General features: G+C 53.3%; 1 protein-coding gene and 3 long non-coding RNA genes across 22 annotated transcripts in view; 3 read left to right on the top strand and 1 right to left on the bottom strand.

The window, feature by feature from the left end:
• Positions 1-20920, top strand: part of LOC144339604 (uncharacterized) — a 76428-nt gene extending 55508 nt beyond the window's left edge. Inside the window, exon 3 of the long non-coding RNA XR_013414846.1 lies at positions 20284-20920. This is a non-coding gene — a long non-coding RNA (uncharacterized LOC144339604). The remainder of the gene's footprint in view (positions 1-20283) is intronic.
• Positions 1-26307, bottom strand: part of PDE9A (phosphodiesterase 9A) — a 119158-nt gene that overhangs the window by 90790 nt on the left and 2061 nt on the right.
• On the top strand, positions 218-17476 carry LOC144339610 (uncharacterized). The gene is made up of 3 exons (XR_013414853.1): positions 218-396; positions 15354-16396; positions 17270-17476. It is a non-coding gene; the product is annotated as an uncharacterized LOC144339610 (long non-coding RNA).
• Positions 17818-20065, top strand: LOC144339603 (uncharacterized). Its single transcript, XR_013414844.1, has 2 exons — positions 17818-17966; positions 18091-20065. It is a non-coding gene; the product is annotated as an uncharacterized LOC144339603 (long non-coding RNA).

The following is a 26307-nucleotide window of genomic DNA, read 5'->3' on the forward strand; positions in this document are numbered from 1 at the left end:
ATGCTGAATAATTTTGCGAATCCTTTATCCAGAAACAAATAGCGCAAAAAAAGTTGATAAAATGAAGTTTGAAAATGAGATGCAGAGGCAGCAAGATTAAGGGAAAAATGAAGGTTTTATGTTGGCTCCTGGCTTGCAGGCAAGTCAGGGCTGGAGTTCGCGAGAATGCATGGCAAGTCATCACAAATCCTTTTGTGCGGTTTGACTGGCAGTGCTGTGATATTAAAGCAAGACGAGAGAAACAAATGATGAGACAGAGGGTGGCTCCTCCGCTGGAAATTGATGCCTCTTCATAATCAGCTGAGATCTGGGAACGTCAGCTGGAACGTCACCGTCTGGGCGCCCTCATGCTGCCTGCATTAGAGAAGGCTGACACTCACCAGGTGCCAACCACAGGCAAGTGCTAGTCTAAGATGTTTACACATGGAAACCGAGGCACACAGAGATGTGTGTAGCTCCCACGTGCCCAGCCAGAAGCGTATATCAGGACTGCATCTCGGGCCACTGGCTGCAGACCACACACGCTTGACCACAACATACACTGACCTCCAGGTTATTTAATGTCTATATCCAACTGAGCCTCCTTCTAGACACCATGTAACGGAAGGAGCAGTGGATTTGAGAACAGGAAGCCCTTTGGTTAACCAGTGACTCCTTTTGTCTCTGGCTTCTCTTTCAACCCTGTGGGCAGCACGTAACCAGGGCGAGCCTCAGTTGACCATTCTGTAAATAGGGCTGACGGCATCAATTCCACCTGCCTGTTGGGGCTGTGAGAAGCAGCAAGTGAAATGACAGGTTTGAAAAGAATTACACAGAACACTACTGGTTTGACACAAAGTTCAATTTTATATCATTTCAGTTGCCATGAATCTCACTGTCCCCACTGGTTGCAAATTCTATGATTTTCACACAAGTCTCTAGGAGGTCTCTGAGTGAACAAATGTACCTGGAAAAACTTTTCGCCACCTTTTGTCTGGCACCCACTGTTATTTCAGCAGGAATTCGAGTGCACAATCTGCAGGGTTTCCGGAGCTGGGAAGAACGAACACCTGGCTCCACTGTTTCTTGGGGAGGGCGCTGCCTTGACCTTCAGAAAGGCGGGAATGGAGGCCTGGGAACAGGTCTGCAAGCGGTGTGCTCGTAGAAAGACAGGCCTGCTGCTTGTTGGGGTGGATCAGCAGTTAATCCAGAGAAGGAACAGAGCTACGGGTCACTCAGGCACATGGTTTGACTGGATTCCTGGCTCAGCTCACGGCTGGTACGGGCCGTGGCCCTACCCTGTCAGGCAGTGCAGGAGGGCACAGGGGACCCGGGGCTCTGGTCGGTTGCACCTTCTTGCCTTGCCACCACGCCTGTTGTCAAGCTGATGGCCCCATCAGTCAGGTTGGCTGGGTGGGGGTCCTTCTGACAAAAGTCCCTCTAGGTCACCCCTTCCAAGTGGGGATCCAGGAGGGAGACCCAGGGTCACAGTGGCCACCCTGCACCCATGGCAGCACACGGGACCTCTGCCGGCCAGCTGTCCTGCACATGCCTTGCCTCCTGCTAACCCTGCCCTGTCTCCACGGCCAAGGGGACTGGAGCGGGGGGCCGCCTTAAGCCCCCATGGCCAGCTCCCAATCACACTCTTTTGCGGGAACTTTTACTGGGAGATACGGAGCTGGTGGCGACTGTCAGTGAGCCAGGGTCGCACGGATTTGGGGCCAGGCTGGCCACACGGGGACCCTGAGAGGTCAAAGGGAGAAGCCCCAGAAGGTGCGGGCAGGGGCCCCGAGCACGGGGGCAGCGGACGCTGTGAGAGGGAGGGAGGGGCTGCAGGCTGTGACAGCCCAGGCCCGCTCAGGCTCCTGGCACCCCAGGTCAGGGGGATTTTTCTGAAGACCCCTCAGCCTCCTTACAACGGCCTCTCCCTGAGCCTGCTCCACACACCCATCGGCCTCCGCAGCAACGCAGATCTTCTTGAACTGGCTTGAAAAAGAGTCTGTTTCTTGCTGTGAGAAGCATCTTGACTGGCACACTTAGAAGAAACAGGGCTGGAGTTTGAGGGTCCGGCCTCGAGGGGGCTGGGAAACCCACGCCCAGGGCCTCTGGGTTAAGGGACAGGACAGAAGGGTCTCTCATGGGCGGGGGCTGAGTCATTTCCATTCCAGTTCCAGAGGCGTCTTCCTGGATTTGACTCTATTTTATCAAACAGAGTGTCCTCCTGTCTCCTCTTGGGCTCTCCGTGGAAAGGCTTATTGGGGGGTTGCGGGAAGGGTCCCTCAAGTTCCCCCTTCTGAGCCCCACATGGTGCTGCTTGCAGGGTGAGGCTGGGCCGGAGGAGGGATCGGAGCCCAGGCCTGGGCAACAGCTCTATGACCGGGTCTCCTTGTCGTGAGGCTGAGAAGAGGCTCTGGGTCCAGAAGGAGGAGCTCCAGCTCCTGGGGGGTGCTTCATGGTCTTCCTGTAAAACCAAGGCTCAAGTAAAGGGATTTATGAGAGCCCCGGAGCAGCAATCCACCAGGACTCCAGCCGTTGAACGCGAGGCGTGATTGCAGTGTGAGCTGTGCGGGAGGGAGGGGAGACGGAGCGAGGGATGAGGCGGCTCAGGGTTCCGAGTGGAAATCGTACTTGGAGGATGCATGCACTGAATGGAAAATAGGACACAGACTCGATGCCAGCAGCAGCCTGCGGGCGGGCATTCCAGAAGCTTCTTCCACCTACTGAGCCAGCCTGGCATCGACACTTCCTCACCCGGGGCCTGTGGGGAGGAACTAGGGCTCACCTTGGTGAACGTGTCCTGGTGCAGCGCGGCCCCCTCCTCGTGACCTGGATCTCTGAGGTCCACGGGACTCCAGCTCTGGTAGCTCACCTGTGTGTTTTTATCTGGAAGGTGCAGCATGAAGCCCAAGGCAGCTGCATGCTACAGTTTGGAGGGGACTCGTCTGGCGACATCCTTCTAGTGGAGGATCCTTCTGATCAGCACGAGTCCACTGGGCTCCAGCCCAGCCATGCCGAGGGGAAGTGGCTGCCCCACCATGCTGCCTCCCCCAGCCCTATCTGTGCACCCTGATCCGTGGTACCTGTGTCATGCTCGCCTGTCCCTGTCCCACAGATGGTCCTGGCTGCCGCACCTGTTTCCCCTGGGGGCGGCCGCTGGAAGAATGCTGGCTGCACATCCGATGCTGTTTGCTGTCCATCGGTTCTGATTTTTGGAGCATGCATTGACGGATATATGGCCCCTTCCACATACGACTTCAAATTCACACACGCGTTCACATACATGAAAACTTTTTTTAGTTTAAAGAAAGACTGATTCTAATGTCCAGCCTCTGCTTTCCTTCTGCTTCTTGCCTTTCCCTTCTTTAAGGTCCAAGGAGCCATGGGAAGACGGTTACCCAGAAATGGGTGTCCTTGGTCCCAGCCTGGCCTCCTACTGGGGCAGGCAGCTCTCAGAAGTGCATTGAGGCTGCAGAGGGGCCAGGCAGGAGTGTGGGAGGAAGCACTGGTCTAGCGCTTTTATTTGGGCTCCAGATAGAAAATGACTTCTCACTGTCTTTGCCCCATTTACCCTTGCCATTTCAGCATCTATTCAGTCCAAATGTGGCTGGCAATGGCTGCTGAGAAAATTATCCCCTCTTCGGAGCAATTAGGAGCCAGGCAGAAGGGCTGGTAATAACAGAGCAGAGATCTGCAGCCGGCAGAGATCCCGCCAAGACCCTCACGCCCCCAGGGTTCTGTGTTGAGTCGGCTTCCATCAATTCCACACCCGGAAGGGAAGAGCAGACCCGGGTTCATTTTTCTATTTCTGTTTGAGGCGCTTCCTTGCAGCTGCCGTGAACATTTCTTGCTGGGTTTGTCAGACTCTAGTTTGGATTGGCACAAAGTCAATGACCACTGGAAATTGTGGGTTTCTTGCACAGACATTTGTGGTGCTACCTAGAAATGCTCCAATTCCTGGACAAACAAGATAACTAGGCCAGGCTCTGTGGCTCACGCCTGTAACCCTAGCACTTTGGGAGACCGAGGTGGGTGGATCACCCAAGGTTAGGAGTTCGAGACCAGCCTGGCCAGCGTGGCGAAATCCCATCTCTACTAAAAATACAAAAATTAGCCGGGCACAGTGGCATGCGCCTGTAGTCCCAGTTCCTCAGGAGGCTGAGGCAGGAGAATCACTTGAACCCGGGATATAGAGGTTGCAGTCAGCCAAGATCGTGCCACTACACTCCAGCCTGGACAACAGAGCAAGACTCCATCTCAAGAAAAGAAAAAAAAAAATATAACTGGATGGCAACTGAGGTTTGAGTTGAGCATGATAGGCTGGGGAAAGAAAAGCAGCAGCACCGTCAAAAAAAGAACAGTATTGGTGTGAAACGCTTAGGGGCCGGGTCACGGGGACAGCTGGAGGTGCCTTCCTAAGACAGCACCCTCTCTGTGAGGCTGGTTGTAGTCTTTTTCACCAGGGAGACGACCCCACAAAGCTGGTAAACCAGGATGGCATTAGTTGCCTCTCCAAATCCCTGAAAGGTCTGTGTTACCTTCCAAAATCGTTAAAAACATATCTATGTCAGGGAAGTCGTACTTTGAGACCGGTTGTTGTAAAACGTGCAATTATGTTCATTGTCTTGCTGTTACCGCTTACATTGGCTGAAATTCTTTATTCAATTGCCTTAGCAACAATTTTTACAGAGCTTCTTTGAACTTGGAATAATGGATCTGGAGCGAAATTGTCCTCATTATAGTTATTCTACAAGCTTTCCCCCCAAGTGGTTTTAAGTGGCTAGGGCTGAAGATGAGAGCCCAGGCATGCACACAGCACGACGCTGAGCCCCTGCAGGAGAGACGGGCAGCCCGTCTTTCCATCACACTGCCCTTCCCCAGGAGGGAAGAGCGGGCTCTGCTCCTCCCCAAGGGCAGCTGGTTAATGAGACTGGACGCCAGGCCGCGTGGAGCCCACTGCTGGTGCCCGCCCTGCTGTATTCACACGGCTGCTGATCTCAGCCTCCCAAGCATCTTACATCTCACCCTGCCTCGTATTTTTATTTACTCTTGTAACTTCATGATGATGCTTATTAATTACAAATGTCAAACTGACATCAGCAATCTCCTACCGAATCAAAATAAGGGGTACTGATTTCTAAGAGCAGCCGCATTGGCCTCCAAGACATGGAAGGCAAATACCAGTGACAATCACACTAACACCCATGAGAAGGTGTCACACTGCCCCGAACTGAAGACAAGCCAGACGCACTCCAATGGGCCAGTGCTAAACTGGGGTCTGCCCACAACATGGAACGCGGCTCAGCCAGGAAAAGGTGCACACAGCCACTTGGATGGATCTCAAGGGAATGATGCCAGTTGAAAAAAGCCAATCTCAAGAGGTTACATACTGTGTAATCCCATTTATATAATATTCTTGAAATGACAGAATTGAAGAGAGAGAGAACAGATTCATGTTCACCAGGACAGGGTGCTGGAAATTGAGTTAGGGATGGGGTGTTGGAAATGGGTACAGGTAGGGGATGTGGTTATAAGAGGGAGCCTTGCGGTGATGGAATGTTCTAGACTGTGACTGTGGTTGTGGATTTAAGAGTCTACACAGGCAAGAACATTGTGCAGAACTAAGTACACATGCTCAAGTGAGTACAAGTGCATTAGGCTGTTCTTGCATTGCTATAAAGAACTATCCGACACTGGGTCATTTATAAGGCCAATTTCTAATTGGCTCACAGTTCTGCAGGCTGTATAAGCATGGCACTGACATCACTGGGCTTCTGGGGAGGCCTCAGGGGGCTTTCACTCAGGGTGGAAGGCGAAGCAGGAGCAGGCATATCACGTGATGAAGGGAGGCGTGCACACCCGTGTGTGTTGAGAGAGGAGATGCCTTCCACCCTCACACATGAACAACCAGATCTTGCAGGAATTCACTCACTATATCAAGGGTAGCACCAAGGGGGTGGCACTAAGCCATTTGTGAGAAACCTACCCCACGATCCAGTCACCTCCCACCAGGCCCCACTCCAACACTGAGGATACCAGTTCAACATGAGATTTGGCGGGGACAAATATCTAACCTACATCAGCAAGTACAGCTGGGGGATCTGGATCAGATGGGGGCTTGTTCACTGTCAATACCCTGGTTGTAAGACTGGGCCATAATTTTGCACGACATTCCCGGTGGGGGAGACTGGGTGGAGGTACACAGATCTCTCCATTGTCTTTCTTACGGCTGCATGGGACTCTCCTCTTATCTTCAAGAGAGTATCTGAGATGAAGCAGCGGCGCGAACCCAGAGGCGGTGAGGCTGGCGCCGTTCGGGCACAGCGCTGTCAGAAAGCAGGTTGGTGGTTTATTTGTGCCCTTTGACCCAGAGTCTCATTTCCAGGAATGGCTCTTAGGGACATAATGAAGATAAACATAAAAATAAGAGCATTTATTAAGTGCCAGGCGCCATTCTGGTGCTTTCCACGAACGAGGTCATCTAATCTCCATAGCACCCCCGGATTTATACCCAAACCAGTGCTCTGCACTGCCCTGCTGCAAGCAAAGACGCGCACTGAGCATGTTCCTCTGGATTATTCGCTGCGGAGAAATGGAATGAAGCTGAGTATCTCATAAACAATGAAGTGATTACATTTTAGTGAGCCTCCATGATGGAACTTTATAGCGGCTTTAGAATCATGTTTTTGAAGACAATTTAATGCTATATTGGAAACTGCTGCTGATGTAATGCTGAGTGAAAATGATCAGGATGCAAAATTGTGTAGAAGAAAGCCACACACACACACACTCCTAAATGCACACTTGCATGAGAACACCAGCAACCGTGGTGCTTCGGGGTTAACAGCAGTTTTCTCTGGAGTGGGGGATGAATTATTTTCTCCCTGATACTGTTCTGCATTTTTCAAAATTTCTGCACTGATTATGTGGGGTTTTTATAACCAATAAAAAAGTTCTCTAGCTCTGGAAGCTGAGCTTAGAAAATGATAACAGAATCAGCCTACGAGCATGCTGCACGGCGTTTACATAAAATTCTCGAGGGAGAAAAAAGGTCTTCACCATTTCTATTTGGAAGAACACTCTTTGGCATTAAGCCAAGCAGCTGAGAAAATTAAACGCCAGTTAACAGAGGACAGAAATCCGAATGTAAAGAGTGCGTGTCTGCGGGGTAGGAGAGGGGCTGGTGCAGGAGAGGGAGGTTCCTGGAGGAAATGGGGCAGTGGGAGGCAGCAGAGAGGACCTGGGGGAGGACGAACAGAATCCGGAGCAGAGGACAAGGCGGGGCCCCTCCTGGGAAGGGAAGGGGAGAGGCCTCCATGGCTCTGCACTGACCACAGGAGCGTAGGCGGAGCCATTTTACAAAGGCCAGGGGCTGGAGGGAGGGAGGAGAGGAGCAGCCCCCACCCTGTTCTTCCATCCTGAGAGTCACACGGAGTCCTGAGAAGAAGCCTTGTAGCCAGGCCTCACTCTCCAAGGGCCAGGACTCGGCGGAGTGTGAAAGAATTTCTCCCACCACTGTACCCCAGCCTGGACCACAGATGGAGACCCTGTCTCAAAAAAAAAAAATCTAAAGATCCAGCACTTCCTACTGGCCCTCAGATCCATGCATCTCCTACACTGTGGAAATGGAGTTTTCAGTGATGAGGAAGGGTATGGTGTCTGCGGGCTCCAGGAGAGTCCAGTGAGCCTGGGCAGGGGCCCCGCTTGAACCACTCAGACCACACCAGCAGGAGGCCAGCTGGGACTTGCTCCTGGTCGCCTGTGTTGCCTTGAGCAAGGTTTAGGGAGGGGGAATCTGTCAGCATGGATTCAGATTTCATTTCTTCGTTTCTATAAGTACCTCTGCTCTAACTCTTTTAGACACGAATTGCAAAGCAACACACTCATTGTGTAATAACCTAAATATCAACACGTTCAAGGACGACGCATTCTCTTTGGGGTCAGGTCCACTCAGTGTCCGTGAGGCCGTTCATGACCGCTGTCCTGAGACCTGAGTGTTTTGCAGATGTCCTGCAGGCCGGCGAGGCGCAGAGCAGCACTGCCCAGCCATCCGGGCTGGCCCACGTCTGCCGAGCGGTGCAGGCAGGACCCTCCTCACACAGCGAGGAGGGCGGTTCTGGATTTGGGGGCCACCATGACAAACTGAAGCAAAGTGATGCAGACACTAATGTGAGCCTATAGCTGTCACCTCGAACCCCCAAATCCAAATGCAGAACTTACACAAGAACCCTCTTGGTTCCCATTAATTATCTTCTTGGTGCCACAAATGCAAATTTATGAAATAATGGAAAGTATTATGGTTTGCTCAAGTGTTCATATATGCTTCATATGTTAGCATGGTGTTACAATTTTGTGAGGAAAAGGGTTCAGTTGCTAAAATTGTGCAAAGGGCTGCACTCGACTCATAGACCATCAGGGTGGAGGAGGCTGTGGGCCTGGAGGTGAGAACAGTCAAGCAGCAGACTGACTTCTGCTACCCAGTGCTCCTAGCTGGCTCTGTTGCACCTGGGCAGGCCTGGGGTTGGCTGGGCCAGTGCCATTTAGCTGTCTCTTATCTCCAGGATCGCCCTGGTCAGTTGTTGATGTTGTACACTGCTCTAGGTGCAAGAAAGGCAGAGGAGTAGGAAGAGAGGAGGTAGAGATGTGAGTTCAGCTCCAGTCCCTCCTCCTACCAGCTTGACCCAGGGAAGAGTTCTTAACTTCTCTGAGGCTCTGATTCTTTGGCTGCAAAGCGAGACAAATCCTACTTCACCCACGGGAATGTTAGGAGGATTCGTCATGCAGATAGAGGGCCTGCTACACATTACTTACTCAGTTAAGTGGCAGCCGTGATTACAGGAGGGGACCCTTGAAACTCATGGATCCTCCTCCTCCTCCTTTTCCCTTCAAAGGCTATTTCGCAAGCAAGTAGCACCAAGGCACGTGGCCTTAACTTCAACATGTCAGCATTTCTGGGTGTTTCAACAGAGTATGGGACAAAAGCCTGTCTTAACTCGGGGATGCCACCACACAGCAGGCTCTGATTGCTCTCACTGACCTACTGAGCCCTGCATTGATTAGCAGCCACATCCAACTGTATCCACAGTGTGATGGAAGCTGGAAGCCACATCAATACAAATACGTGCGCGTTAATAAGATCAACCACGTCGGATGAACAAAAAAACCAAACTCGACAGGTTAAACAATCCATTTGACCTCACTGTGGTTTAGGCCAGTTTTCTCGTTTTCTAAACACAGCAGGGCATCTTGGGAAGGGGACATCTTTGCAGGCAGGCCCCAGGTGGGATCCTCCACACCTCAGCACTGAGCTGGACCTGCCCTTTGGCATGCGTTCAGGGGGTGCTGGTGCCCAAGCTTGCTCCTGTGTGCACCGGGGTGGGCAAAATTCTGCGTTCCGTGGTTTTATGTTATGTGACTAATGATGCTCATGCCATAACCACAGCCACCAACAGGGACAGAGACCACACTCGGGCTGGAACCAGAGCCAAGCACCCTAAAAGTCCAGGGACTCTGGGTCCTCCAAAGGACCTCCTGAGCGCTGTTCATCTTCATTCCCACAGACGAGGACAGACAAGAGAGAGAAGAGCCCGGCCTGGCCTCGCTCCAGGCCCTCAGCTCCAGGAGTGCATGCACCTAAGTCAGACCTTCAGCCGTGGTCTGAACGAAGGTGAGGTGGGCTCACGGCCATAACGGGACGTGCAGCTTCTGTTTGCCTTGTTCTCAAATTACTGATATTTCTGAGTGCATACCCAGAATAAATATTGATTTAGGCTCCCCCAAAGGAAAATAAACCAATTCAAATTCCTTTTATTTTCTCTATCCTAGATTGTGAATCATTTTTAGAGCTTTTATAAGCTATTAAGCTTTTATATCGGCTTCTGTAAGATTTTGCTAGGCTTTGTCTGCCCTCAAGACAAACAAGCACATCTCAGCCAGGCTTGGAGATCTCTCTAGGGGAAGGAACAGACCAAACCGGCCCGCAGGACCAGCCAAACCCAACCCACTAGCAGATTCGCAAATTCCTATCTTTGAGGGAGTTAAAAGGTGAATTTTCTATTGCCTTTTTCAGCGCTTGATAATTACAAGTGTTTAATATTTTAAAAACCAGCTAAAAGAGGCCAAGCCCCAAATTCTACATTCTATTGTTTTTTCTTTTTACCCAAGAAATAAATATGCGTTCACTGAAGAAACATTGCAAGTTATCTACAAATCATCTGTCAATCAATCTATCAATCATCTATCCATCCATCCATCTGTGTATATCTGCAATTCACCTGCAATTTACCTCTAATTACAAATTATATATATACATTTGGACATATTGTTCATTTTGTTTGGTCTTTTGTTTTTAGAATACTTAATAATGCCACACTCAGAATGGATTACAGTTAACCGCCAGACAATCACTGCTTCTCTATTTGCTAAAATAAAATCTGTATTCAGCCTTATTTCCTTTTCCAGTTTAGGAGATATTTTTCAGGTCATTGCATTTGAAAAAGAATATACAACAACAGAAATTACCATGGATTCCCAAGTGCCAGAGGCATTTAAGACGTTATTTAAAAAACAAAAAAACAAAACAAAACAAAAAACCCCGCCTCTCTGTTATGGAAATGCTCAGACGTACACAAGAACTGGAGGAAAATGTCCTGAAGCCTCAGCTGCACACCCACAGCTTTAACACCTGTCCCCACGCCTCCCCTCCCGCTTGAACGGGACCCCAACCTCCCCAGCACAGGAGTTATCCTGAAGCTCCTCTCAGGTGTCATGCTAGTCTGTCCGCACCGTTTCCGCGCGGTTCTCTGGAGTAGAACACTTCCTTTGTGGTTAAGAGAACCACAATGTAATTAATACACGGAGAAAAAATTAACAACAGTCTCACATCATCTCTCAGCTTGTCATACATCTGTATCTCTAAGTCATGGTTTAAGGATCAAAGATAACATGTGTTCAGGAATACATGGCAAGAAAAGGGATGGGAAGTATAACTAGAAAAAGACCTCAGGAGACACCAAGCAAATGCAGGGTGTGGGCTGTGCTAGGATCTTGACTTGAAAACGAATGCATCTGTGTGTGTCTGTGTGAATATGTGTGAGTGTATGTGTGAGTGCATGTGTATATGTGTGTGTCAGAGTGTATGTGCATATGAATGTGAGTGTATGTGTGTGAATGTGTGTACGTGTGAATGTGTGAGAGCATGTGTGTGAATGTGCATGAGTGTATAAGGTGTGAATGTGATAGTGTAAGTGTGTGAGTGTGTGAATGTGATAGTGTGTGTGAATGTGTGTGAGTGCATGTGTGTGTATGTGGTGTGAATGTGTGAGAGCATGTGTGACTGTGTTAGTGTGTGAGTGCCTGTGTATGTGTGCAAGTGTATGTGTGTGTGAATGTGTGTATATGTGTGAATGTATGTCTATGTGCAAAAGTGTGTATGTGTGAGTGTGAATTGTGTGAATGTGTGTGTGAATGTAAGTGTACGTGAATGTGTGTGTATGTGTGTGTGAATGTGTGTGTTGAATGTATGTGTGTGTGCAAAACTGTGTAAGTCTATGTGTGAGAATGTGTAAGTGTATGGGTGTAAATGTAAGTGTATATGTGATTGTGTTTGTGAATGTGTGTGTGAATAAGTGTGTGTGTGAATGTGTGTAGGTGTGAATGTGTGTGAATGTATATGTGTGTGAATGTAAGTGTATGTGTGTGAGAGTGTGTGTGAATGTAAGTGTGTGAACATGTATAAGTGTATGTGTGAATGTGTGTGTGAATGTGTGTGTGTTAATGTGTGTGAATATGTGTGAGTGTGTGTGGGTGTGAATGTGTAAGTATATGTGAGGGTGTGAACGTGTAATTGTATGTGTGAGTGTGTTTGGGTGTGAATGTGTGTGAATGTGTACGTGTATGTGTGTGGGGGTGTGAATGTGTATGTGTGAAGGTAAGTGTATGTGTGAATGTGTGTGTCTAAGTGTGTGTGTGCTTGTGTGAATGTGTGTATGTGTGTGAGTGTGAATGTGTGAGTGTGAATGTGTGTGTCCGTGTGAGTGTATATGTGTGTGTGAGTGTGAATGTGTGTGTCTGTGTGAGTGCATCTGTGTGTGAGTGTATATGTGTGTGTGAGTGTGAATGTGTGAGTGTGTCTGAGTGTGAATGTGTGTGTCTGTGTGAGTGTGTCTCTGTGTGTGAGTGTGAATGAGTGTGTCTGTGTGTGCGAGTGTGTGTGTGTGTGCATGAATGTGATACATGGTCCTTTCCTTTTATTGCCATGCATCTGTTGAAGCACCCACATTATCTTGGATCCTTAAAGCACATCTTCAAGGTGATGCTGGCGTGCCCACCTGGGGCCAGGGCCAGCCTCTCCCTGGAAGGCACGGTCACACTGGGCTGTGTGTGCAGGCTCCCAGGCTCGGTTCCAGCTCTGTCCCTCGTTATCCGTGACTGTGGGCAAGTTCCTGAACCTCTTCATTCCGTGCTGAGCAGCAGCAGGGAGAGGATACCAGGAGCCTCTATGAGACACTCAGCTATCTGGGATGTGGCGAGCACTTACATCTGCTGGGCAGATCCTAGTCCCATGTCACATGTGGAAACTGAGGCCCGAGAACGTACAGGCAGCATGTGCCATTGCTGGGTTCCAACCTCGGTCTGCTGATTCCAGGGCCCCAGATGAGCCGCCAAGTGGGGTGCAGGTCATCATTCTGACGCCAAGTCTCTGAAGCATGCCACGGCCTCCCAAGATTCATCGCTTAACTAACGTCCCTTCTCTGGGGCCCGGCACACAGGAACCTTCAACAAATGTCTGTTAAGTGGAAGGATTTGAGAGGCACATTTGTCTAACATGGCATGAGTTAATCCAATTCAAATGTGGAGAGAAACTCAGTGGGAAGTGGAGAGATACCTAAGCCCCCACAGGCAGGGGAGGCAGGGACGTCCACAACACACAGAAAGGTGGTGTCATGCGGCTGCAACTCCCAAACTGCGGGCAGCCACCAGCACTGGAGGAGGCAAGGCAGGGAATCTCCCCGGGAGCCTCTAGAGGGAGCGGGGCCCTGCCCACACCTGGATTTCAGCCCAGCGATTCAGATTTTGGACTCCATCCTCCAGAACTGTGAGATAATCCCTTTCTGTTGTTTCAAGCTGTGGCATTTATGGCCATTTGCTACAGCGGCCCTGGCCTCTGTTCTAAGAGGGGTGGAATCTTTTTCGCAGGCAGTGGGAGTCCTTGATGCCGGGTGAGCCTCAGCGTGTGTATGTGATTGGGAGGACACTTTAGGAGGGGATGGTGAAGGAGACATTAACGAGGGGAGACAGTGAGGGCTCAGCAGCTGGCCAGAGGCTGCAGAGGGAGTTGATGTGACCCGCGCGGGAGGTGGGAGGGTGGCGGGAGCGGCTCTGATAATCCATGGGGAATTCCTCTGCCGATGGAGGATGTTCATGCACAGGACACGGCTATCCAGACCGTCTGAACAGCCCTCCCATTCACACTCAGAGCTGCCTGGCCGCACGGTGAGATTTCAGCGCCCATTTCCCCTGCGCCGGCATCTGCACGGATTCCGGGCCTCCGCACAGAGTCCATTTGTCATGGTGGCTCTGCTCATCACTCTTGTCAGTTTTCTGGGTAGCTTCACTTTTGTTTTCCTCACTGCTAGTGTCTGAGGCCAATCTCCACCGTTATAAATAATGGATCACAGGGGACTGAAAATGCAAAAATCGACGAACCAGAAGAACAAGAAGTGTGCTGAGATGGAGCTCTGGGCACAGGACTCTCACGGGGCATTTCTGAAGGCCTCTCGCCGGTTGCAATCTGCTTGACTCCTGGACACCCGGTTCAAGCAAGAGGCAACTCTGGCTGCATGAACATGACCCTTCCGCCACCCCCTCTCTGGGGCCTCACCCTTGTCTTAATAATTCATGCTCACTTCTCCCAGGGCCTCGGTCTGTCTCTACCGTATCAGGACTCCGAGTGACAGCTAACGTGACCCTTCCCTGGAATCCGGGCACCCTGGACCCTGGGCATGGCAGGAATGGGGAGGGTGGGGTAGGAGGTGCTCGGGGGACCCAGGCGGCAGCCCCTCTGGAGGATCACTGGGAGAGAGGACCTTCTTTCAGCACGCAGCCCCTTTGAGCCCAGTGTCAAGGCAGTATGTGAGAATGGTGTGGCTGGGCATGGGTGAAAAGATATAGAGGAAACCATGGGAAAGGGAGAACCCAGCCAGGAGGCAGGGGAAGGCAGACGAGAGTGGAATCCTTTTTGTGCATCCCTCTCCCCAACTTCGACCCTGAGAACTTGGATGTCTTAAGCCGGCATCGTCCATTCCATCATCATCATTTCCAAGTGGGAACGGGATAAGGGAGGGGAGATTCCACTAGAACGGCAGTGGGGAAAGGGCGGTTCATCGTGCAGAAACACATGTCCTGTGCTGGTTCCCTTGAGAAGGGCCAAGGTAGTCCCAGTCAGGACTGCAGGGGTCCTGACCAAACAGCAGAGGGTCTGGAGGAGGGCACTTGCCACAGGGTTCTAGGGAAGGGGTGCCTGCCACCCTTTCAAGAAGGCCCAGCAAGGCTGTTAGAATAAAGGTAATGTCTGGTTCTTGCAAGATGCCTGTTGTGATCCCAACTTGCATAAAACCCAAAAACCTGCGACTACCATGAGCGGAGGCAGCCTGAGACCATCTGAGAAGCAGGCCGAGCGTTTTCATTCTTCCTGGTTCATTTTCCCTCCATCCTCACCACTCTCTTCCTTTGTTTCAAGAGAACAAAACAAACATACCGGGCAGGCAACTGGGAGGGAGCGGCGTGTTTCTATTCAAAACTCTTTTTCATGCCACCTGCCAAATAGAATTCTAAATCCCCCTTTAAAAAAAACTGTGCCCCATCCATGAAGTAGTTTAAGAACTGTGGCCACATCAGCAACCTCCTCCCTGGTCTGCACTTGCTGGGGTATGTCTCCCTTTTGAAAATCAGTATATTGTCTCTCTGTTTTCTATGGATTTGGTGTCTGAATGGATAGGCTTATGGGCTACTAGAAGTTTCAGCAGAGTCATCCAACTTCCTCATTGTGATCTCCAACCAACCACCTCCAACTGGTCATGTGGTTGGTCAGGCTGCAAAGCATGCTGGGGTTGTTTGCTGTTTCGCCAGGAAGGCCCTTCACCCCTGGCTGGAGGACAAAGAAGCAAAGTCTGTGTACAGGGAGTGAATGGGCAGATGGGACCAGGCGCCTCAACATCCTGGGGGTGGCGGGGGAGTGGGGACAGCCTGGAGCCCAGGAGGGCGAGTTGGTCGTCACCAGGTGGAAGACCTTGGTGCCGCCTTTCAACCTTCTGGGCTGCGATGCTCTCCTTGGTGACCCAATGTCGTTCTGGGTCCCTCCTGCTTTCCCACATTAGGGTTCCAAAGGCCAGAAGATGGGGAAGGGTGATGGACATTCCCACTTCCCAAAGGGGGTGCTATGGACTGAACTGTCTCCCCTCAAAATTCATGTTGTAGTCCTGAGCCCCAGCACTTCACAATATGACCTTATTTGGAGACCAGGCCTTTCAAACGAGATGTCCTTGTAAAAAGAGGAGCTGAGGACACAGACACGCAGAGGCTCGGCCCTGCATGGACATGGGGAGGAGGCGCCAGCCCAGGAGAGGCCTCAGGAACCAGCCCTGCTGCAGCCTGACCTGGGAACTCGGCCTTCAGACGGCGAGGGCCTTGGTGTCTGCTGTGGAGGCCGCCGGGCCTGTGGTCCTTTGTGACGCCGGATGCACATGGGGGAGTGCAGCCCTCACAAAGCAGAGACGGAGCTGCGGGTGGGTCCTCAGCACCTTCAGGACCTGCTCTGCACTCCTGCTGGGTCCCAGCTGCTGAGTCAGATGGGCTCATCCAGAAACAAGCCAGCTGCCCTCCCTCCTTCCCCGTAGCCTCACACTTGGGAGGCGGGGAGACTTCAGAAGTGCTTTGGTGCCAGCCCTGCCACTGGCAGCTCCAGCTGAGATCCTCCTGGACAAGGAGAACCCAAGTCCAAGGACAGCAAGAAAGGCCTTCTGGAGCTGATGGCCACGCCCTTCCTGCTGCAGCCACGCCCTTTCTTGATGACCACGCCCACTGAGCAGATGACCACGCCCTCAGCTATGACCACGCCTACTTCCTGATGGCCACGCCCCCACCTCAGGGCTGCTTTCCGCTTTGATAAAAAACATCTTTTTAGATGTCAGGGCCAGAAGGCCCTTGGGGAAGGTGAGCCTGTTCTACAGGGCCCCAGGACGGCAGCATTTCCTGTGCTCAGGACTCCCTTCTCACCTTTCATACCGCCTCCCCAACTGACTACTGCGGGGCCTCCCTGAGCAGAGGTGCCCAGGGCGGCATCAGGAGCTTGAGGCATAGACTGCGGAGCGACGCGGGAGAAGCTTCATCCCTGGCCCAGCCGAGCAACGTCCTCTCACGGGTGAGCTGCATGCATCCAGTTCATTATTCAACAACTGTTACTGGTTCCCGCTTCGGGCCAGTCTCTGGGCAGGGGCAGAGTTGGAAGGTGAGTGACTTGATCCTGGGCTCCAGGGGTGCCTGGTGAGGAGTTATTACAGTGCAGAGAGGCACCTGCACGCGATACACCGGGCTTCCTAGCAGAGGGGACATTCATCGAGGGCCGGCAGGGGCAGGGAAGGCCGGGAGCTGTTGGAGCAGAGCAAGGTCGGGGGTGGCTACCAAGGCTGGAGCCACGTGTCCAGGTCCCGACACTGCTGGCCTTTGGGATCCCAGGTGACAGGATCACAGGGTCCCTGTGGGCGTTGATGAGCTCCCTTGGGCAGGGTGTAGCCAGGGGTCGCTGGGTGGGGGAGGAGGAACAGAGGGCAGGTTGAAGGGTCTTCTAAGAGCCAATCAGTCCCTCAGAGGGCCAGAATGAGGGTCGACAAGGCGACTCCCTGAGTGTCCTGGGGCTGCTATAACAAAGACCACAAACTGAGTGACATCAAACCACAGAGGTTTATCTCTCATGGTTCTGGAGGCCTGAAGCCTGAGCTCGAGGCGTGGGTGGGGCTGGCTCCTTCCCAGGACCCCAGGGAGGAGCCTTGCCTCTCTCAGCTTCTAGGGGCTGCCCGCAGTGCCTGGCTTGTACACACATCACTTTGGTCTCTGACTCTGTCTTTACATGGCCTGATTCTGTCTCCACGTCTTCCGTTCTCATTTCTGTGGACAAATGAGTGTCCACATTTCCCTCTCCTTAGAAGGATGGCAGGCACATGGGCTTGAGACCCACCCCAATGCAGTTCGACCTGTCTTGATGTGACTATGTCTGCAAAGACCCTATTTCCAACAGGACGTTCCAGGTACCAGAGGTTAGGACAGGAATCCATTTTTTTGGGAGACACAATTCGACTCGCAGCAGTGACCAGTAGGGGACGAACAGAGGTCAGTGGCAGGATGTGGTGACAGTGCAGGCAGCCGGAAGTGGAGAGGAACCTGAGGCTCTCGCAAGGCCGACGCGGCCGTGTGTACCCAAATAGGAGACATCAGATAAGAGGTGGTGAGTGGAGTTGGTGATGGGGGGCTACAGAAGCCCTGGGGCTTCCATTCGGATGGGAATGGAACCCCCTCCCTCCCTTCCTTTCCCTCCTCTTTCCTTTCCTTTTGATTGCCTTGGAATTTCATTAGAAAATGAAGCATGGTTTTCCTGCCAGAAAAGAAACGTCTCTGAGTGCTGGCACCGGGACCTCGCGCTGGTCCAGTTGGCTCCAGGCCTGCTTTGGTGGCCAGGGTCACCTTTACGCCCTTCCTGCCTTGTGTCCATGCAGAGGCCAGCCCGGAAGGCAGGCGGAACCCCGCGCTGGCCTCCTGCCTCATCTACTGCAAGTGTCTCCCTGGATCTGGGCTCCTCCTCAATGCAGCGGCACCGTCAGGGGTGGGTGCCACTGTGATGTGTCATCACCTGCAGGTGGCATGTCCCTGTGCCAAGCTGAGAATGGCACTTTGTGACCAGCGTGCCCCGTGTCATCAGTCCTGTGTCGTGCTGCGAGGTGAGGCACCATTGCCCAGTGAGCCGAACACAAAGACTCCCTCTCGGCCTCGCTATTTTTAGTTTGATGCCTTGGACTCACAGCAGTTGGCCGGAGTCACTAAACCTCCAGCTTTCTCTTCCAGAAGCCAAGCCTGGCGTTCCGAGGGGCAGGTGGGAGCTGGAGACGCGTCCAGAAGCCCCTTTGGCATCTGGACCCGACTCGGCCCCGGGTCATTCTCTGGGGGCTCCCTGATCCATCGTCTGAGGACACGCAGTGGACTCACCACAGGGACTGAGGCGGAATCAGAAACTCCAGACCCCAGCAAGGACCTGGAGCATCCTGGGTGGCCTGGCATCCAGCTGATGACCTCGGCCATCAACACCTGGGAGACTCCAGAGTCCTGGATGCTGAGAGGCCTGGGCTTTGGGGAAAGGCCTGGGAGGGGTGGTGCTGGGCAGATGGCTACCTGGAATAAATAGGATGGGGCCTGGCAGGCTTCAGTGGGGCCTCAGCGTGCAGTGTAACACAGGGCTGAGGGACATGGCGCAGGCTGGTCACACGGTGCTGGTCTCAGCCTGGCATGAAGATATGTTACTGCAGGTGACGGCACATCACGGTGGCACCCCGCCCCCAAGAGTCGGGCTGGGTGACAGGAGAGGGTGGGAAGATGGAGGGCACTGCCAGGCCTGTCTGCTGTGGGCTCAGCCCATACCCTCCAAGCTCAGTCACTTCAGACCTCATCAAATCGGGCAATAAGATCAGGGGCTTCACCCTTTGGGCACCCATAGGAGGCGAGCCCCGCTGTGACTCCGCAAAGAAGGCGCCTTCTGCCCTCCCTCCGAGCTGTGTTGCCGCCTGCCTCGTCCCCTCTCAACCTGAAACCCCCGGGGGCTCTGCTGACTGCTCTGTCATCTTCCTACTGTGCGTGTGTGTGGTGTATGTGCATGTGTGTGATGTGTGTGGTGTGTGTATTTGTGTGATATGCATGTGTGGTGCATGTGCATCTGTGTGATATGTGTATTTGTGTGATATGCATGTGTGGTGAGTGTGTGCATGTGAGTGGCGTGTGTGCATGTGTGTGACGTGCGAGTGTGGTGATTGTGATGTGCGTGTGTGTGGTGTGTGTGCAGATGTGTGACGTGCGAGTGTGGTGTTTGTGATGTGCGTGTGTGTGGTGTGTGTGCATGTGTGCGACGTGCGAGTGTGGTGTTTGTGATGTGTGTGTGGTGTGTGTGCATGTGTGTGATGTGCGTGTGTGGTGCTTGTGATGTGCCTGTGTGGTTTGTGATGTGTGTGGTGGGTGTGTGCATGTGTGTGATGTGTGTGGTGTGTTCTTGTGTGTGATGTGCATGGTGTGTGCATGTGTGTGATGTGTGTGTACGTGGCATGTGCATATATGTGATGTGCGTGTTTGTAGTGTGTATTATTGTGTGTGATGTGTGTGGTGTGTGCGTGTGTAATGTGTGTGTGCTTGGTGTGTGTATGTGTGATGTGTTTGTGGTGTATGTGCATGTGTGGTGTGTATGGTGGGTGTGTACATGTGTATCATGTGTGTGCATAGTGTGTGGTGTGTGTTCTTGTGTGTGATGTGCGTGGTGTTTGCATGCGTGTGATGTGTGTGCATTGTGTGTGATGTGTGTACATGTGTGTGATGTGTGTGTGCATGGTGTGTGGTGTGTGTTCTTGTGTGTGATGTGCGTGGTGTATGCATGTGCGTGATGTGTGTGTGCATTGTGTGTGATGTGCATGCTGTGTGCATGCGTGTGATGTGTGTGCACTGTATGTGTGGTGGGTGTGTGCATGTATATGTGTGTGTGTACCATAGAGCTCCATCCCTCTGCAACAGTGGGAGGGGACATGGAAGGCATCTATCTTCCCTTCCTTCAGTGAGGAAACAGGTAGGGGAGCATGGATGGGAGCTAACCTGGGAAGCAGAGCTGCGCGGTGAGCTGGCCCTTCATGCATGCCCGGACACAGCCCGTGCTGGGGACGATGGTGGGAGGCACAGGGGCCACTTGACAACCTGGGAGTGTGGGGCCTGGGTCTCTCTCCACCAGGCACTGAGATTAGACTGCCTTAAATCCATGACATGAATAAATAAATAATAAACAAACAAATACAAATGGTAACATTTATATAGCATTTACCAAGTGCCAGTGTGTTCTGGCATTTGACACGTATTGGCCCACTTAATCTTCCAAAAACTTCCCCCCACTGCACAGACAGAGACACTGAGGCACAGAGAGGGTGAGTGACTTGCCCCGGGGAGGTCACACAGCTGCTGGGCTCAAGGGCAAACAAATGACAAATCAGCCCCGTCTGCGCTCTCCACCAGGGCTGGGAGCTGAGCTCCGTGGCGCGGAACCTGGCGCATCTGTCTTCCCCGGGCAGCCCCCTCCCCTTCTGCTTCCACACATCACAGGCTACACCACCGGACATGCACACAGCTTCACAGAGCAGCACAGCCATGACTCAAGACGTGGAGAGGGCTTCGGGAACTCGGTTTTTCAGAAGACGCAACAATAAACCCATCGCAACAGGCCAGCCCTTTGCAAACTGAGGAACTAAGAATGAAAATGACTGAGGCTTAAAAATATCAGGCAGTTTCATCGATTCGTTCGTTTTAAATGGAAACACAAAATGTGGCCCCTCCACACAATGGAATCTCGCTCAGCCTTAAAAAGGCAGGAAATTCGGACACGCGCTACAACATGGATGCATCTGAGGACACAATCCGAATGACCGAGGCCAGGCACAGAAGGGCCATCCTGTCTGACTCCACTTCTCTGAGGTCCCCGCACTCGTCAGGTTCAGGGAGACAGAAAGCGAATGAGCAGCACAGGTCAGGGGTGGGGGAGGGGATGGGGAAGGAGTGCTTATTGTTTCTGTATTTTACCACAATTTAAAGTTAAAAAAAAAAAAAAAACAGGCAGACGGTCTAAAGCAAACGGAATAAAACGTTGTGTCTCTTCTTTTAGTTGTTTCTAGACCGAGTTTTCAGGGGTACTGGGCCAGTGCTCCCATTGCGTGACCAGCTTTTGGATTCAGGAAGATGTGGTCAGGGTGAGGGGGAGACAGGCGGTCAGGGATGGGGTCAAGACAAATAAGTTGCACCCTCAAGTGAAAATATTTCTTTCTGAGCTTGAAAATGTCGGGAGCCACCCCGGGCAGTTGAGTGCACTGGGCATCCCTGGTGCCCACGGCATGACTGTGCCCATGGTGCCAGGAATATAGGCACACACTCCTCCAACTCCTGCAGATGGACCCTTGCTTGTGCTCTCCCTTCCTTCCTTCCTTCCTTCCTTCCTTCCTTCCTTCCTTCCTTCCTTCCTTCCTTCCCTCCCTCCCTCCCTCCCTCCTTCCTTCCTTCCCTTCTTTCTTTCTCTCTTTCTCCTTTCCATTTTAATCTTTTTTTTTTTTTTTATTTCAATAGTGTTTGGGGAGCAGGTGGTGTCTGGTTACATGGGTAAGCTCTTTAGTGGTAACTTCTGAGATTCTGGTGCACTGTCACCCGAGCAGTGTACACTGTACCCAGAGCGTGGTCTTTCATCCCCCACCCTGTGCACTTTCTTAGAACACTTTCTTCTCAAAAAGATTTGACCCCTGGAAATGCAGGCACCCAACTGGCCTTGGTCTCAACCTCCATAAGCCAGGCACTGACTTGCAAACTGCCTTCTCTGTGAGCCGTCCCTGCGGGCCCTGCACCTGCTCCTGGAAGCTGGAGGGATCCTGTGCTCAGGGTGGGTTTGTCTGGGGAGAAAGCCAAGGAGTGCAGACACGCTTTGTCTGGGACAGGCCAAGCTGGCGGGCTGTGCCGTCTGGTCTCTGGGGGCTCTCTGGGCCCTTCTTGCCCAAGACCTTTTGAAATTTCCCAGGAATGCGGCTTGCTGGGTCACCTGTGCCCAGGGAAGCAGGTGATTGGGTGGGAGAGGGTTCAGGGTTGCCCACCACCCCATGGGAAGCAAGCCCAGGACCGGGCTGCTGGGCCAGCCTCTCAGGAAATCCTGGCCCTCTGGGGCCCGGTCCCTGGCTCCTCCCTGCCCGGCTTGTGCCCCAAGGTGTCCTGGTTGCTGCACTGAGATCAGCAGCCCGGCATGTCCCCGTTTCATCTCTCATTTGCATGTCAGTTCATCTGAGGCGTCTGACGGGGACAGCGTGCCCTTCCTCTGCGCTAGATTTACCTCCCTGACAACCAGAGCTGTCTTTTGCCCATTTCTGAGGCTAGACAGCCCCTCCACCCACACTGAGCTCGGAGCGGCTGGCTTGAAGATGAAGGTGCAGGCTGTGGGACCCCAGGCTCCTGGGGCCCGTGGCTCTGGCTCCCTCTTCATGGTTGCCTGTGGTTCCAGCTCACAGTGGACTCGGGGAGTGACAAGACAAGTGACAGGAAGGTGCTGCCACTGCTGCTTGCAGAGTCTTCCGGGCTGATGGGTCCAGGGTGACAGAAGTGTCATGGGGGATGTGCTGTGCCCAGGCCTGAGGACCAGGCCTGAGCCTCCCCACGTGCCCTGGCCTGCTCTGGAAACTTCACCCCATTCCTCAGCGTGGCCTGCACAGCGAGCCTCCACTTCCCTGGGGAGAAAGTGACTTTGCCCAGGCCTCCCGGCTGGCAAGTGGCAAAGGCGGATGAGGCGAAGCTGTCCGTCTCAGCACCATGTCCCCACTGCTCCATGGGACCAGCCCTCCTGGATTCCCGGATTGGGCGGCATCGATTTAGCCTGAGAGGTTTCCAGGTCATTCACAGAAATTCCTGATGGCGTCAGGTGAGCTTCTGGCTTCCAGCTGTCCCCTCCTGGGCCTCTGGACGATGGAAATGTCTGGCTAAAGGGGAGTTCAGGCCACACCAATGGGAAGGAGTGGGGAGGCCAGCAGCTCCCTAACTTCTCGGTGCCCTTGGGTTAAAACTGGGAAGGGCCCAGTTTCCAGGGCCCTCTCTGAGACAGCACCTGCCGTAGCTCTCAGGTGGTCAGGCACCTCGTGGCTGGTTGCTGGTTGACAAAGGAACCGAAAACGGAGGGTTCCTATTACTTTTCACAGCCTGGCTTCAATTCAGGCAGACAGGGGAGTCGTCCCCAGCCAGGGGTCAGGACAGCAACAAGGCCGGCAACGTCCATTGGTCCCTGTCCCCCACCACCGCCACCCCCTCCATTCATACACTGGAAACCCCAAAAGGGTGCGAGTGACCCCCTTCCTTCAGCAGCTTTTCTTGGTTCAATGAACTTACAGTACCATTTTTATACCAATTTAAAGATCAAAAGTTATAAACAGGTAACAGGCAGACAGATGATAGGCTGGAAGTGGAGAGGATGGCGAGGAGAGCCGCTGTCCACCTGGGAAGAAGGGCGTAGACAGTGATGCTGGAGTAGAGAAACCCGGAGAGGGGTCAGTGCGGCCAGGGGACGCGGCCCTGCACCAGTGAGCAGAGATGCTGTGGCCACAGGAGAGAGCGCTGCGTGTGTGGGCTGAGCAGGCCATGCCTTCTAAAATGAAAGGAGGTTTGCATTTGACCACGTCAGGGGGCAGGAGAGGGGAAAGGCACACAGGAGCCGCGTGGGGCTTAAGGCCCCACCGTGCTGACCACACCAGACAAGGTTGGGGCAGTGCACTCTCCTCTCCCCTGAGGAGCTGGGAAACACCAGCTCATGCTCGTACCAAAGCAAGAAATGAAGGCAGAGGGGCCTGAACAGGACGGGTCAGTAGAAACAGGCAGCATGGAGTGACATTCCCCTGGGCCAGGACCAGAGACCACTCCAGCAGGGTGTGGAGACCTGGACTCCAAGTGCAGCGGGGAGGACCTGAGCCAAAAAGGGACAGCTCTGGGGCCCACAGACGCTGGCCTTGGGTCCCAGGACCAGGCTGGTGAAAGCATCATGAGAAGGCCTGGGCAGGCCCCACTAGCTGCCCAGGGCACGGAGCCCTGGGCTCCCGCAGGTGAAGGGGGCAGGCATAGATGGGGCGGAGGCAGGCGTAGGTGTGGCGTAGCCACGATGGGTGGCAAACTATTAAGAACTGGGAGCCAGCTTCTGCGGACGCTTGAACACTTTCTAGCATTGCTCCTCCCTTTGGGCTGTGCGCATTCGCTGCCCTGGTTTAGAGTAGAAACAGCCCCGCAAACTCAAGCAGCGGCCGATGCATTCAAACCTGGGTTCCAGCTGCAGAGCAAGGCCAGGAGCAGAACACCACAGGCCAGAGGTGCCAGGGAGGCCGTGCAGAGTGCGAGTGTCCCGAGGAGGCCGCCGGGCCAGGGCAGTGGCACCCACAGAGGCTCGGGAGCATTCAGTCTCGCACAGATGTGGCTCCTTGCTACACCCACAGCCAGGCCTAGGGGTCCCAAAGGCCTCTCTCTTCCCCACTCAGAAGATTGGCAAACCCAAGCCTGGGTGTACCACCAGGTGGGACCCCCACCAGCTCCCCAGTGCTGAGTGCATTGTCCCTGTCGACCCATGGGCAGCTCAGCTGAGCAAACCCTTTCTCCATAGGCAAGAGAAAGGAGCAGGTGCAGCAGCCAGGGTTCCCCAGGGTAGGGGAAGCTGAGGAAAGGAAAAGACAAACCCTCTGGGGAAAGACGAAGCTTCAGCTCCTAGAGGACACAGTCTCTCCGAAGCAAAGACCTCAGCACTCTAGGTTTGGGGACCTGGGCTCCCACCTCTCCCATTCTTCAACAGCCCACCTGAGGGTCTGGACACGGGGTGAGGGGCGAGAGGAGGGCTTCACCTGGTGCTGGGGAAGTGCCAAGTCCTGATCTGTGCACCTGGCAAGCCAAGGAACAGACAGGGACAGGCCTGTGCAGATGCTGCTGGCTGGGTGGAGGCTGTCCCCAGGCCCTTCAGCAGCTTCTCACCAGGCCATCCTCCTGGCCACCGGTTCTGCACAAAGGGCTCCTTCCCCACAAAGCCCACAAAGCTGATCATCAGGAAAAAAAAAAAAAAAAAAAAAAAAAACCTGTTCATCAGGCCCCATACGGGATTGACCCACCCAGCCTGCAACATCTGCTGCTGTTTATCATTTGTGGTTTCCTTCCCATTCCCATTCACTCTGGACCCCAGCACTCGGCACATAGTAGATGCTCAATAAACACGGTGGTTCATTGACCAGGCAATCTGCCTTATCCCATTTAATTCTTAGCACAGCAACACAGGGGCACAGAGTGAAGTAGCTGAGCCAAGGTTCTTGAGATGGGAAGGGAGCACTGAAACTGGAGCCTCAGTTGGACTCCAGGGCATGGAGTCCTGCTTTCCTGTAGGGCTCAGGAGGCACCCGCCGACTCACTTCACACCCCCAGCTTTCTCTGCACGACCTCTGAAGGAAAAGCCCCCAGGAAGGAAGACAGAATCCCCCAAATTCCTGCTGCTGTGTCTCACTGCGTAACTCTGGTGATGTGACACCTGTGTGTGTCTGGACTTTTCTTCATATAAATAAAGCATTGACCTGGCTGCCAAGTGGCGGCAGCGGCTCCTCCGAATCGTCAGGGATGTCTGCAGAGTTACCTGCACAGGTAAGGCCAAGCCAGGAGACACCGGTATTTGCCACCCGGCGCCTCCCTCAGACAACTTCAGATCGTCAAAGTGGAGCTTTGCCAGAGCAGAGAACTCAGCAGAACCCCCGGTTTCGAATGTTCCCTCCTTTCTCCCCATCTCTGCAGTCTCAGGGGGAACCTGAGAGGGCCAGGGGGTCAGGTAACCAGAGGGACAAAGAGCAGAGATAATGAAGGAGCCGGCGTGCCTATCACCAGGACTCATGGCCAGGTGGTGTGGAAGAACACGGTGACAGAAAGCAATACATCCCTCATCTCCGGCCCCCAGGGGCCCCCAGGGCCCCCTCCTAGGAAGCAATACGGGTTTGTTTCCACCACCTTTGATGGAGAGGAGATGGCACGGATCGCAGGGAGACAGATTCACGCTGGAAATTCCAGGATTTACCCAGTGCCTGGTACTTTAAGAGAAGGAATGGCGGCTGATGGCAGCGGCGCTGAAAGTGCTCTCAGCTGAGCCTGGTGCAACCCACCCGTGACAGCGCTGCTGGGTGTGCAGCCTGGGAGGCGAGCGAGAAGTTATCATGCTTTGCCTGGCACATGCTTGGGCAAACGATTCAGCTTCAACCAGGGCTCACAGTCCAGCTAGGAGCTGCCAGCGGGGTTCACAGCAAGGGGCAGAGGGCGGGGGCAGCTCAGGAGCAAGCAACAGACCTCCTGGAGACGGGGGGCCGGCGGGCGGGGGGAGTTGGAGACCAGTCTGGCGCCTCCCTGTTTGCCCGGGAAAGGACATTTATGGAAGGAACTGAGGGGAGAATAATGCTCATCGTGTTCTGCAGCGTTCCAGGCAGTGTTTACGTTCATTCGTTCCCTTCTCATTCCAGTCTA

This window comes from Macaca mulatta, chromosome 3 (assembly GCF_049350105.2).
Source record: "Macaca mulatta isolate MMU2019108-1 chromosome 3, T2T-MMU8v2.0, whole genome shotgun sequence".
Taxonomy (NCBI): Eukaryota; Metazoa; Chordata; class Mammalia; order Primates; family Cercopithecidae; genus Macaca; species Macaca mulatta.